Source organism: Lonchura striata, chromosome 2, assembly GCF_050655825.1.
Source record: "Lonchura striata isolate lonStrDom1 chromosome 2, ASM5065582v1, whole genome shotgun sequence".
Classification (NCBI taxonomy): Eukaryota; Metazoa; Chordata; class Aves; order Passeriformes; family Estrildidae; genus Lonchura; species Lonchura striata.
The window spans coordinates 130294913-130307513 of record NC_140704.1 but is presented as its reverse complement, the minus strand read 5'-3'; the positions used below and the strand labels follow the sequence as shown (position 1 = coordinate 130307513).

General features: G+C 37.7%; 1 long non-coding RNA gene across 1 annotated transcript in view; it reads right to left on the bottom strand.

The window, feature by feature from the left end:
- LOC146768421 (uncharacterized) overlaps window positions 1-12601 on the bottom strand; it is a 70241-nt gene that overhangs the window by 23072 nt on the left and 34568 nt on the right. Inside the window, exon 2 of the long non-coding RNA XR_014952968.1 lies at window positions 1-12601. This exon is cut by the window's left edge and continues 23072 nt beyond it; it is cut by the window's right edge and continues 18103 nt beyond it. This is a non-coding gene — a long non-coding RNA (uncharacterized LOC146768421).

Sequence of the window (12601 nt, the reverse complement as noted above, 5' to 3'; positions counted from 1 at the left end):
TTTGAGATCAAGTGCTCAAAGCCTCCCTGCTGTCTCCGTGCTTGGCTCTGTGGTCTATTTGATGCCTGCTTGCCTACAAGCCAAGGATAGTTTGCAGCTCTCAAAGTGAACAATTCACTGTGCTTATACATAGTGCAGAGAATCCTAGAGTGCCAGTGATGCTCAGAAATACCTCTGATTTGTATGGTGATGGCAAAATAGTGAAGAATAAAAAATATTTTAAAAATTATTGCAATAGTATTCATCTTTTAACCATTCTAAGAAAAGATTATAGTATTTTTTTTGCTTTTTTTAAGATTAATATACTGGCTACAAGAGCTGTCACTGGAGACAACATGAACTCCCATGGTTAGAAACAGTGTGTAGTCACTCAGATGCTTAACAAAAAATATATTGGAATACAATTTGATAAGTTGCAAGGTGGTCTGGGTCATTCTGAATTACAATGTGTTGCAAATGTAGTCATCTCTGAATTTTGGTATTTCTTTTTTTTTTTTTTTTACTATGATATGAAATAATTGCTTGGAAAAAAATTGAAGTTTTAGGACTGTGAAACCTGCAAGAATGTAGATTCTGAGCTTTGGAAGAATGTTTACAAATATATGAGTTTACTTACAAAATGCGTTCTATATCAAAATGTTTCTTGGTTTTCAAATGGAAAAAGTATTCAATTCCTGGATTAAAAAGTTGTTTCCTGACCTTCATTTTAAATAATACCGCATGAAATACAGGTTTCATCTTCACAGGGTCTATGGAGGAAGACAGACTAAACTACCCACTAAGGACTCCAGTCTCTCTCCAGAGATTATAGAGGGATTCCCTATGCCCAGAGAGCACTAGATTTTTTTTTTAGATGGTTATCTTATTCCTGTTTGATCCAGAGCATATCTTTTAAAATCTATTCAATTAGATTTTAAAATTGCACAGAGGGAGAACCAACCACATTCTTGATATGTGTTGTTGTTTTCCCATTTAATTCCATCATTTTGCGTTTTCTGTTTGAGTTATAGCTCAGCACCAGCTTCCAGTATTTTGACCTTGCACTCATACATAAACTAAAGAGCCTCTGATATCAAATCTATCTTCTCTAGGAATGTCTTGGTTTTAAAAGACAGGTGTCTACTGAGGAAGGCAGAAGCCTCTCTTGAAATGGAAAATGTAAACCCCCTCTCTCTGAATTAATTTTGAAATTAAGAGGCTCTCAGGCAAAGATATGGGAGTATGAATAACAGTTCTTCATTAGGAAAAATAAAAGTAAAAATAAAAATGTGGTAATACAAAACAACACTGACAGAGTCAGAATATGACCTGGCACCCTGTTGGTCAGGGTGTTGGCAGCAGCCTGATTAAATGGCTGCAGTCGTCCTGCAGTGACAGGTGTGGTTCTGTTGAAGCAGTGATCTTGTAGAAGGGTGTAGTTTTCCTCTGAAGGTCCAGTGGTGGTGTAGATGGGCCTGGTCTTCCTCTGGAAATCCAGTGGGAAAAAGCTGACTGTGGTGCTCCAGATCTCAGATTATATCCAGGTAGTAATGCTTGGCTCCTCCCTCTGGGCGAAGCATCTCACAATAGGCTGATATATTTTTGTCAGTCATGCAGTGACACTCAATAGCCCATTAACAGAAGATATCTCCCCAGAGGGTGAATTGGTTTGTGGAAGAGATAAACTGTCCCACCTGATATTCAGAGGTGACCCAATTAACAGAAGATAACTGCCCACAGATGGCAATAGAATACACACTCCTGGCCACATCTTGCTTTTGCAACTTAAGACAAGGAATGTAATCACAGATTCATTGCCTTACCTTCTCCTTGTTCACAATCCTTCATGGTGTGTGGGAACCTGAGATTTTCCAATTGAATCCAAAGAGTTTTGCTTGCAGAAGCTCTAAAATATTTGGTATTTTACTACTTCAGAGGACTGCCTTGCTTTAATGTCCTATATATATCACTCCTTGAGGAACTCACAACAGAAGTCAGGGAGAGAGGGAAGGACTCCATAGTTTACACAAGCTTTACCTCTTTTCCAGATCAGGTGCAGACCCTTCAGATCAGTCTATCAGAGTCCTCTCTTTACTTGAGCACTTGCAGAAGGACCTGTGACAGGTCCTTGGTATGTGAGGAAAGGGGTATTTGATGCTCTATAGTTTATTTAAGTGGAGTTCAAACTTCTATTTTAGGAGTCCTGGAGACTTAAACTCTGTGTGTTTATGTGTGTTTTATGTATGTTTATGTGTATATGCAATTCCTCAGATAAATAATAACCTTCTCTAATAATAATAAAGAGATCACAGGAACAGAATTTCCTTTATGCATCCTCAGGGAGAACTCACTAAGAACAGAAAATTTTTTTTCAAGATAAGGGCTTAATCTTCAGATGTAAACCTACAGTTTTTCCTCTGTAGAAAAACATTTGCTATGTTTTTGTGCAAAAACCCCAAACCAAAACCAATTGCAAACAAATCTGTCAAGTTTACTTTCAGTTGCATCGTCCTTGTTCGCTCCTACTGCCATAAATTCATGAGGGATTTTCTGTTGCTATATTGGCCCAGGTGTCATTAAAGCTTCATTATGTTTCCATTCCTTGCCAAGTTTAAAGGAATTTCCTTGAACAGAAGTCATCCTTGGTTAAAAATATTGTCACACATAGAAAAACACACCCTGAGTGTTTTGTGTTAAACAAGTTTTATTTGTACTTTCGTCTACATATTAGACTCTCTGTGTGTATGTAAACTTTCCATAAGTACACAAACTCTGGAGCCACAGTGGTTCTTTGCTGTGGGTTTAGCTAGCTGGGTGGACAGTGTGTATTCCAGTCCTGCACTAAAATGCAGCAAAACTCCTCAAATCTGAACAGAACCTTGGAGAAGTTTCAATCATGTCTTCACTTCTTGCTAGTTTAGGTACATTGATTATAACAAGCTAAGGATTAATTAACTGGTTTTTAGAGCTGGCACAGAATAGCTTTCGTCATACCCCTAGTCAACAAGTAGTGTAGTTCCATGTCAATAGCCAATTAAAAATGCTTTTGGTCTATGCTAATTCCTGAACTGTCACCAGAAAGACTCTGGGAGACTATAAACTGGACTGGCTAAAATGCACCAAGATAAGTATACAAAATCAAGTGCCCAGAATTGTTGTCCCCAGTGTTTACTTTACTTTTACATGCTATACATAAGATGATTAAAGTTTTGAATTATTAATTCCCTACTTGTGATTTTTATAAATAGTATGTGCTCTCGCTCTCTTACTTTATATGGTGTTTTAATTCCCTGTGATGGAACTGGCTTGACTGTTGTGCAGTGAGCCCTCAAATTCACCAGATTCTTTCAAAAATATTAAAGATACAGCCCACCCAATGTTCTTCATAAAACAACAAAAATGTTCAAAAACTGGTTCTGTTGCTTTGAGGTTATAATAAGTATGTTTTCAATAACAGTTACCATGTTTCCTTGGTTTTGCCCATAGATGACTTACTAAAAAAACATTTGTTTGATAACAAGATGTTGGGGATTAGGTTTCTTTTCCTTTTGTTTCTTTTTACTTAGGGAATTTTTTCACATGAGTTGCAAGGAAACACTAACTGGGCACTTAAGAAACACAAAAGAAGTGGCCAAACTCAGGGGAGGAGGGCATCTGGTTGAACTTCTCTTATCTTGGTGTTTCTCTCCGAGGGGCAGAGACAGAACAGGAATTGGGCTGATAAAAGACGAGGCTGGAACTGCTGCAGGCTCTCTCTCTGTTCTTGGCTTCAGAGGAGGATGGTCAGAGCTGCTGCTTGGGGAAAGGGAATTCACTGCTGCTGCCAGAGCCCAGCCCAGAGCTGTTTCTTCTGCCGTGAGGTGAGCCTCTGCTCGTGAGAGCAGCCACTGAACTGGGACCTCATTAACACTGACCTCAGTAAAAGAGAGACCTCTCCCCATCTGCTCGGATCCTGAGCTCGCCACTGCCCCACCCCTGCTGTCTCTTTGGCACCGCTCTGAGTTTTCACTGCACCGCAGCCCCGCACCCCCTGCCTGCCGAACCACCTTGCCATCCCAGCTTGCTGCTTCTAAGAGTCCTGTGGGGCCACGGGGATCGGCTGCCCCGGGGTTTGTGAAGCGAAGCCTCTCCCCATCCCTTCCCCTCTTCGGACAAAAGCCGCCATGGCCGCGCGCTCCCCGCGCCTGCGGCACAGCGCCCCCTGCAGCCGCGGGGGAGTCACCGCACCTGCCCTGCCTGCCGGGAGCCAGCAGCGCCCCTGCTGGCTGCGGCTGGAACTGCCGCGGGGGGAGGGCGAGAGCTGTTAGAGGGTTTGTGTGCTGCTCGGGGTTAATGCCGTAGTTGTTGCTGGCTGTTTGCTTTATCATACCTACTAGTAAAGTACTGTTATTCCTATTCTCCTATCTTTGCCTGAGAGGCCCTTAATTTCAAAATTATAACAATTCAGAGGGGAGGGGTTTACATTTTCCATTCCAAGGAAGGTTCCTGCCTTCCTTAGCAGACACTTGTCTTTCAAATCAAGACACAAGATAATACACAAATCAATAGAAACCAACAAACTTCATGCAAAATGCTTCAGTAACTAGCCACCCCAGTGCTTGTATGACTAGCAGTGAAGGCTAATATCACAGGGTACATGAAGGACAAGTATATCAATTATTTTTTAAAATATGAGAAAAAGCTTTCCAGGGAAGAATCTACAACAAATTTATAAATGGTACACTTGCAAGCTCTCAGGGGAAAGGGTAATGCTAAGCAGCAAGCACTATGGATGTCAACAGCAAAACGCATCAAACTAATCCTTTTTGTTCCTCAGCTGAACTTGAGCCAGCACTATTATGATTTTTCAAGACAAACCAACAACAAAAGCTAATTTTAGCTCTTAGTTAATTAGTCTTGTGTGTTATATCTGAGGGAAAATTACTGCAGTCTTTTTGACATTGCTGAGGCCAAGCTATTGCTATTCACTTAAAAATCACAATGGCTTTTATCTACCACACTTTGAAAGTGTCTGAAAAGAATAAATGGAAAAGAACTCAGAGAAAATTAATGAAAACATAAAATGTGAAGACTTGTGAAAATAAGACTTACTTAGCCTAGAAATAAAACTATGGAGTGAGGAGAACTTTTATATATGTAAAGGGTTGTTTATAGAATGGATGGCATCAATATTGCCAAGTGCTGGTTGAGGAAGAAATAAAGGATATTTCCAGTGGATAGTTTAGATAGTTATTTTAAATACTTATTATTAAATATGAGAACTTTGAAGTACTGGAATTGGAATCCCAAAATATGAAGCTTTAAATAAAAGCTGAGACAAGAATCTGTCTGGGCTAATATCTGATCTTAGGAATGCAACCACCTTTCAGTGCTTTAGAAGAAGGGCTGATGTCTGACTCCCAGCTGCATCAAGCAATGAAATCCACCCTTCTCTGAAGTAACAGCTTCTCTACTAAATCCATTTTGGGAAGAGTTTGTTAATCAAATGCGGAGGGACTCTGGGAACAAACAAACCATTTAATAGGAAAGGCAGCATATTGGTGTGGAATTTTTCCCAGAGCAGCACAAGCATAGCCTTCCAAGCCTACATTTTCTTACTAATTATGCATTTAGGAAAAGATTGGTTATTTGCCTAACACTGATAGATAGAGCCTAAAACCTATTTTCAGTTTGATCACTTTTTTGGGGAATAGACATTAATTATGAATATTTTGTAATGATTTTACTATTAATAACTTTTTATGGCATGTCATTACTATATCCAGAATTAGTCTTAGCTGTGTTGGTACAGAAGTTAATTCTCTCTCCATAACTGAAATTTAAAGAAAGCAAATTTGAAGAAAGTTATGGTTCATGAAGTGCTGCCATAAGTGGTAGAATTATATCCACATATGTATACAGAGAATGTACTGTACCATAGCTGACAAAAATCTTTCTGAGTGCTGTTTAAAAGTTAGCTTTCTGAAAGTTGTTTGAAGCATGTCTTGTACTTTCATTGCAGCCAGCTTTCTAGGGATCTGCACATAGAAAGCAAAAATGAGGAAACACTGCTGCTTATAAGAACAGGTTTGACAGCTTATTTTGTCTTGTAAATTTTGCCTCTGATTCCAGTGACAAGTAAAAAATGTAGCAATGCACAGCTTGCAGGTTTGAGGTCGCTCATTGTCTGTTTTTTAAATGGAAAGCTACATTTCAAAATTTAAATATATCCACCTTTCCAAACTGTGCAGTAACCGAGTAGGAAATTATACACACAGGCTACCCATAAAATGGCCAAATTGCCATCGAAATAAGAGACCATTCAAATTGATTTTTTTGGATGGAAGAATACCTGTGTCAAAAGTCATTACATGGGAAGGCAGCTAGCTACTCCCACCATACTTTGGCTGACCATTCCCAACCATCAGTTCTGTTTCCTGATGGAGTCCTTAATTTGCAATTGATGCACTGCAATTCACTATCACAGCAATGAAAACATCCTACATAATAAGCCCACTCTCTGACTGCTTAGCTCCTGCCTAGTCATCACCCACAGGTCAGAGAAACACATTGGTTGGGCTTGCTGGGCAGAATTCACTACACTGGTCTTGGGTTTCCACTTGAATTATTCTGATGTCTGCTCATTTTGACATGTGCAGCAGCATGAACTCACTGAGGCACAAAATGTCCCTTCCAGTTCCTTCCCTGTCCTTACAAACTAAACCTAGCCTATTTAATCCCATACCTCCTGGGGCAAGTTACTTTGGTGGCCTTTGGGGTGAAAAATCACATGGTTAAGAATTAAACAAGAAAAAATTCATAGCCTGATTCAAGTGTGATTTAAAATAATTACATAAAAAAACAAAGCAAAAGCTTAATTTCTTTCTATCAGAGCTTATGCCTGTTTAATACTATTTATAAATGTGCAGCCAAAAGCAAGGGGTGACAAAACACCATATTGTGAACTCCGGTTACTTTGACAGAAATTTGATTATGGATTTATTCCTGATGTACATTAACTTTGTACTGGTAGGTGGTTTGCTAATTCACAAGTCAAATATTAATGAGTGTCAAAGTAGTGCTGCAGAGTTCATAACTACCTGCTGCCTTCTTTAGTGGTCAGTCCATGAAATGTAGAGGTCAGCCTGATTAACTACTGGTTAATTGAAGCTGATGACTGGAAGAATCAGCTCATTAACCATTATGGGTAATGTTAAGCATGCATTCCAGTGACATAATTAAGCTAAGTACTAAGAAATTTAGCAATGGGACCAATGGGAGATTGCTCATTAAATAATAACTGTACTTATTCTCAAGCTTCTTGCCTTTTTTTTTCATCCATGTCATTAACAGGTGTGCTATGATGGTGTGTCCTTTTTTAAAGAAAAAATATCAGTTATTGATAGTAAATGAAAATATATTCTAGAAAGCAGAATCACAGAGCACCTTAATCCAGTGGCCAATAAAAGGTTTGTTATATCTAGACATCATCTTCCTAAGTTAATTCAGTTGACATTTGTTGTAATCAACTGTGTTCCAAGCAATTTTTATCTCTCTAAACTATTTTCAGTACAAACATACTTAAATATATTGCAGGGGTCTACTTAGCACTAATTGCCTTATGAATATTTATTTTTAATAAATGTCAGTTGTACACATAAAAAAATAAATTAAGATTCCCAAATATGTGTTGAAATGTGGTACAGCAAATCATAAGAACCATTTAAAATAACACATTGCGGCATATGACACTGAGCTGTTTATTTGAGATACATATACTTGAAAGAAAAATACTTGCTATTCTAAGAGGTACGGTTTTCCTACTCTCTTCCATAAAATGAAGCATTCTTCCTTGTTTATGACCTTGCTGCTTTTCATTTACATTCAGCCAGGTTGCTTGCCCCTGCCACAGCAATGCAATAGCATTGCATTAAGCAGGACACCTGAGTCCTGTTTAAACACCTGGCAAAGATTACTGTATGTATCCTGATAAAATTAGAACACTTATAATTATTCCTTAGTGACTTTGTCTGAGGAAAATGGACATTTATATTTCCTAGAATGGAAGTACTCCATGAAGGCAAAGGGTAAGAAATATGACATCTATTAGTCCTCATTCATCTTGTATCTGCTCTGGGCTCAGCTATTCACAAGGCTCACAACTGCCATCACCCACCAGCCACCTCTACCACCAGAGACTCTACTCAGCCTCTCAAAGAATCAACCTTCCCCTGGGCTGTTTTAAGGTAAATGACGTTTTTGCTGAAGGCAGAATACCTGTGAGGAATCCTGAGTGGATTTCACTTCTGGGTAAAGTTCTTCTAGAAATGAGAGCTACACCTTCTTGGGTGAGGATAAACTGTGCTGGCTATGACTCAGAGCAGCCTTTCTGCAGCCCTTGTGACCACAGCTGACACACATCTGCTAGCTCTGAGTTCATTCTCACTTTTCAGGGTCCATGAATAAAAACTTTGGGTACCAAACAATAGGAGCAAAGAATTTAGAAAAGTAGGCCAAGACACATACGACAAACATGAGGGTGGAAAGCGCACATAAGCACTTAGAACTGTGTTTACACTGCTCTTGTCACAAGAAGTCTGCTAAGAATTACAAGGCTGACCTACTTTAGGGTTTGACATTCTTGTTAAATGCTAGAGGGCAGGTACCTCTAAAGCAAGATACTTCTCTTCTGCCAAGGTACATCTACAGCACTCTGTCTGCCAATACTAACATTTCCTTTTAAACGATATTTGAAGGACAGGTTTTATGCACAGTTAGAACAAAAAACATGAAGAAAAATGTGTATAAGGTTGAGGGGGAGGAATTGTATACCCACTGTATAGAATTAATCTTAATATTTGTGAAGATTATTGGCATAGCTTTTGTATACCATCAGCTTTCTCCATTTAGAGTAACTGAAATTTGGTAAATGAAAGGGAACTATAGGTCTGTCAGATGTTTGTCTTCAGAAGCCACAGGTTTTCAACTAGATCCATTAAAATCAACATCACTAAAAGTAAGGAAATTAATTTAGGCCATATTAATTTTTCTTTCTAATTAATAATTATTTTCAATAAAATTATTAGAATATAAGAATTTTAAAATATAGTGTGTTTCTCCTTACTGGTACTGCTCCCATTAGGTTTATATTAGCTTATAAGAAGCAACTATGTACAGTGAATTGTATGTATTTATGTCTTTCATTTTTGAATAATAAGATATACAGGAATAGCTGTGGGAAAAAACAGATCAAGTAATATTGAGCCAGTCATTGTGATGCAATTTCTCACTTTGTCAGTTTTTGTCTAGAGAGGGAGCTTAAATAGGACATAAGACAAAACAGGATAAATTTCAGCTTTAACTCAGAATTCTCTTCCTGTTGGATCTGATCAATTTTTCTCCAAAAACACTGTAAAAGTTTACATTGATTTCTCTCAGAGCTAAATCAGATATTCTTAGACCTTTCAATTGAACCCCCTGAGACAAATTCTTTGTCCTGCAGGATCTCTGTAGTCTCGTGGAACTTATGGGTTCAACAGCTGTAGTTAAAGGCTAAAGTTTACTCTATGTTATTTTCTTGATATAGTTTTTTAGAGTTGTAATATCCACCATCCTTGAGTGAAGGCAAAGAGGAAAAATCATAAAAGGGAGAGGTTATAGTTCACTTTTGTTATGGGGTAAACAAGAGAAAGGCACAACATTTCAGATCTAAAGCTCATATTTTGACCTTGAGAACTCAAACATTGTATCCTACTCTTTACTTTTTAAAATTAATTCAGCAGGGATTAATTTTTTTCACACTTTTGACTTTAACTGCAAGTATTTTGTTCATCATTTTGATGTCTGAATTTGTAAATCTGCCTTTACAATATGTTCCTAACATGTAACTTTATACTCAGACATAGCTGAGATTCACCTCGGTAAGTAAAGCCTGTTCTGACATCTGTCTGATGAACTGTGTCATGCTGCCCATATGTTCCTTACTACTAAGAAGGTCACCCTGCTTTATGTGAAATTTAAAGGGTCCTTTAGAAATTGAATTTGAATACTTTTAATCAAAAAATGTCAGGTTACATGAAGAAAAACTCCTTTTATAAAATAAAATTATGTACTTCATCACCATTTGTATGTTTTGATATGTTCCGTGTATTTTCCCCAAATTATCCCCTTTTTAAACTTTACTTTTCTCTGCAATAGCCTAAAAAATCCTTTTATCTCTTTTCAAAGATACTTACCAGTTGCTAAATAACTACAAGTCTCCTATATTAGCCTATTATTATGAGCTATCCCTTTCATGACCAATAAAAAAGAAATGGTGAAAATTAATTTTTAATAAGCTTTGAATTTTCATGTTGTATTTTTCATGATGACCTGTGCTCACCATAGAGGAAAGCACACTGGCTGAAGTCAGTGCAGAAAGCTGATCTGACTAAATGGTGTGAGATCTGTTTCTGCCACAGCAGATTATTGCAGACTGGAACACTAAAATCCATTTCAGAACTCTGTAGACTTCCCATTATCTCTGTAATTCCTGCTGATGTTAATAAAACTATTGGCCATTTGCAAACTACTAAATACCATTTCTATTGCCACTCATTTTATCTAGCCCTTGCCATCTGTTTCATTTTACTGTTGTGTCACAGCTAAAGTAATGTCTCAAATGTTATTTGCATAGTATTCATTTTGGTCAGAACACAAACATACAATAATATTTTAAGACATTTTTATATATTAATATGTAATTAATTTCTGTGAAGCTACATCAGAGTTTTTAAGTGCTTTTTGATGTTGGAAAAGACAGAAAAATCTTTTCCTAAGCAAAAAGCTTTAACTCCATGGGTGTTCAACTTGAACCTTTTCATCCCAAAAACAAGTTCCTGATACTGACTTTGAATGTCAGGAGTATAGTGTAAGTATATTAATCTGCCTATGGATAAATTCATAAAGGCAAATATTGAATCTTAGATAGAAAAGCTGATAAATTCTATTTTCAGCACTACTGGGATCAATGGGACCAAGCTACTCCATTGGCTAATGCTAAGAAGCTATATCAATTTTTTTTCATTATTATGCTGTTACAGTTATGTCTTTGAGTGGAAGTCTCTAGACATTTAGGTCAAATTACTGCTAAAGGAACTCACCCAACACTTCTTTCTCTTCCAGCTTTCCAAACTGTTAGTTTAATATAGAGGTCACATAAAGTTTATTAGAGCACACACTAAGAAAAGGTGAAAAGGGTGGAGATGCAGAAAATATGAGCAGTTCTATCACAAAAAATGTGAGTGTAACATTTAATTCAACCTTTTCCACAAAAGCCTCAGCTACAGAAGAAGGAGATAGTACAAAATGCTTTGGCAGTAACATTAGAATATGACTGCTTGGAAGGCCCTTCAGTAGAAGTAGTAATGATGGAAGGCCTTGTTGTTCAATAATTTGTCTTTAAGTCAATGCTGGCATTGTTAAAGAAGGTAAGACCAGATCTCAGTGATAGAGCAATTAGTTAATTAAACATCAGTAGACAGCTCTGGGACAGTTAGCCTTCAAAAATGTTCTGGCTCCGCCTAGTGAGCCTCCTCACTAGTATTTATAAAATAGAAAATTATTCTACTGTTTGGCTGAACTCATTAAAGATGTCAAAAAATTTGAATGCTACACAAATAAAGTGCCCAAAATGCAGCTTTGTGAAAATGCCCAGGAAAATAAAAACTAACTAATAAAAAATGGGGAAAAAATTACTATTCTGAGGAGCCTGTTGTATAATAAAAATGCAGCCTTACTCTTTGCCTGACACAAAACTGTGGGGTGCCCATCAGTTAGCTAACTACAAGCAACAAAATGTGCAGTCATTCTGTGCCACAGATTTAAATCATAAGGCATAACTATGTTTTACCTGCTATACAATTGTGCTTGGAAAAACAATGTGGTCTGTGTTTCTAGATCTGCTTTTTTTGGGGATTTTTCTTTCTCTTTAAATGCTGGCTCCTCTAACTTGGACCCAGCCAGCAACAGGCTTGCTCTTCCACATACATAACACTAAAAACTGTGTAAATTTCTCCTCTTCCTCTTGAAAATGTAATCATCAGGGTCAAAACTCTTGCCACTGTGGGCCAATCGATAGTCAAGTAACTAAGTAGCTCATAAAAAAAAAAAAAAAATTACAAGTCCCATTGTTTGTTTCTAGTTTCAAAGGCTGATGTAGTGTCTGGAAGCATCTCTTACTGAATCACAGGCGGCAGAGTTTATAAGTCATGTTTCATAAAAGCTTTTGTTCCTGTAAACTGAGTTCTACCAGCAGGCCTATATAGCCTCTCTCTCGCACGTACTGACCTTTGTCTTGACAAACCACTGAACCTCCCACCCATTTCTCATCATTCCAAAACAAACACTGTTGGACTTGGGGATCTTGATGATTCTATGATTCTAAACCATACAGCTGAGCTGGCTCCTGCTTCCACCAGAGAAGACACTGAATGACCTCTCCCTCCCAGCTATTCTAAGTAGTGGCTTGTTGAGCTTCCTTCTTTATACTCTGAGGAATGAGGAAGGAGACAATGTTGCTTCTGATGGCAGCTTACCAGACAAATTAAAAATAAGCAAAATTGGGAAGGTTTGCTAATCGTTGTGATTTCAAAGATATTTTGTA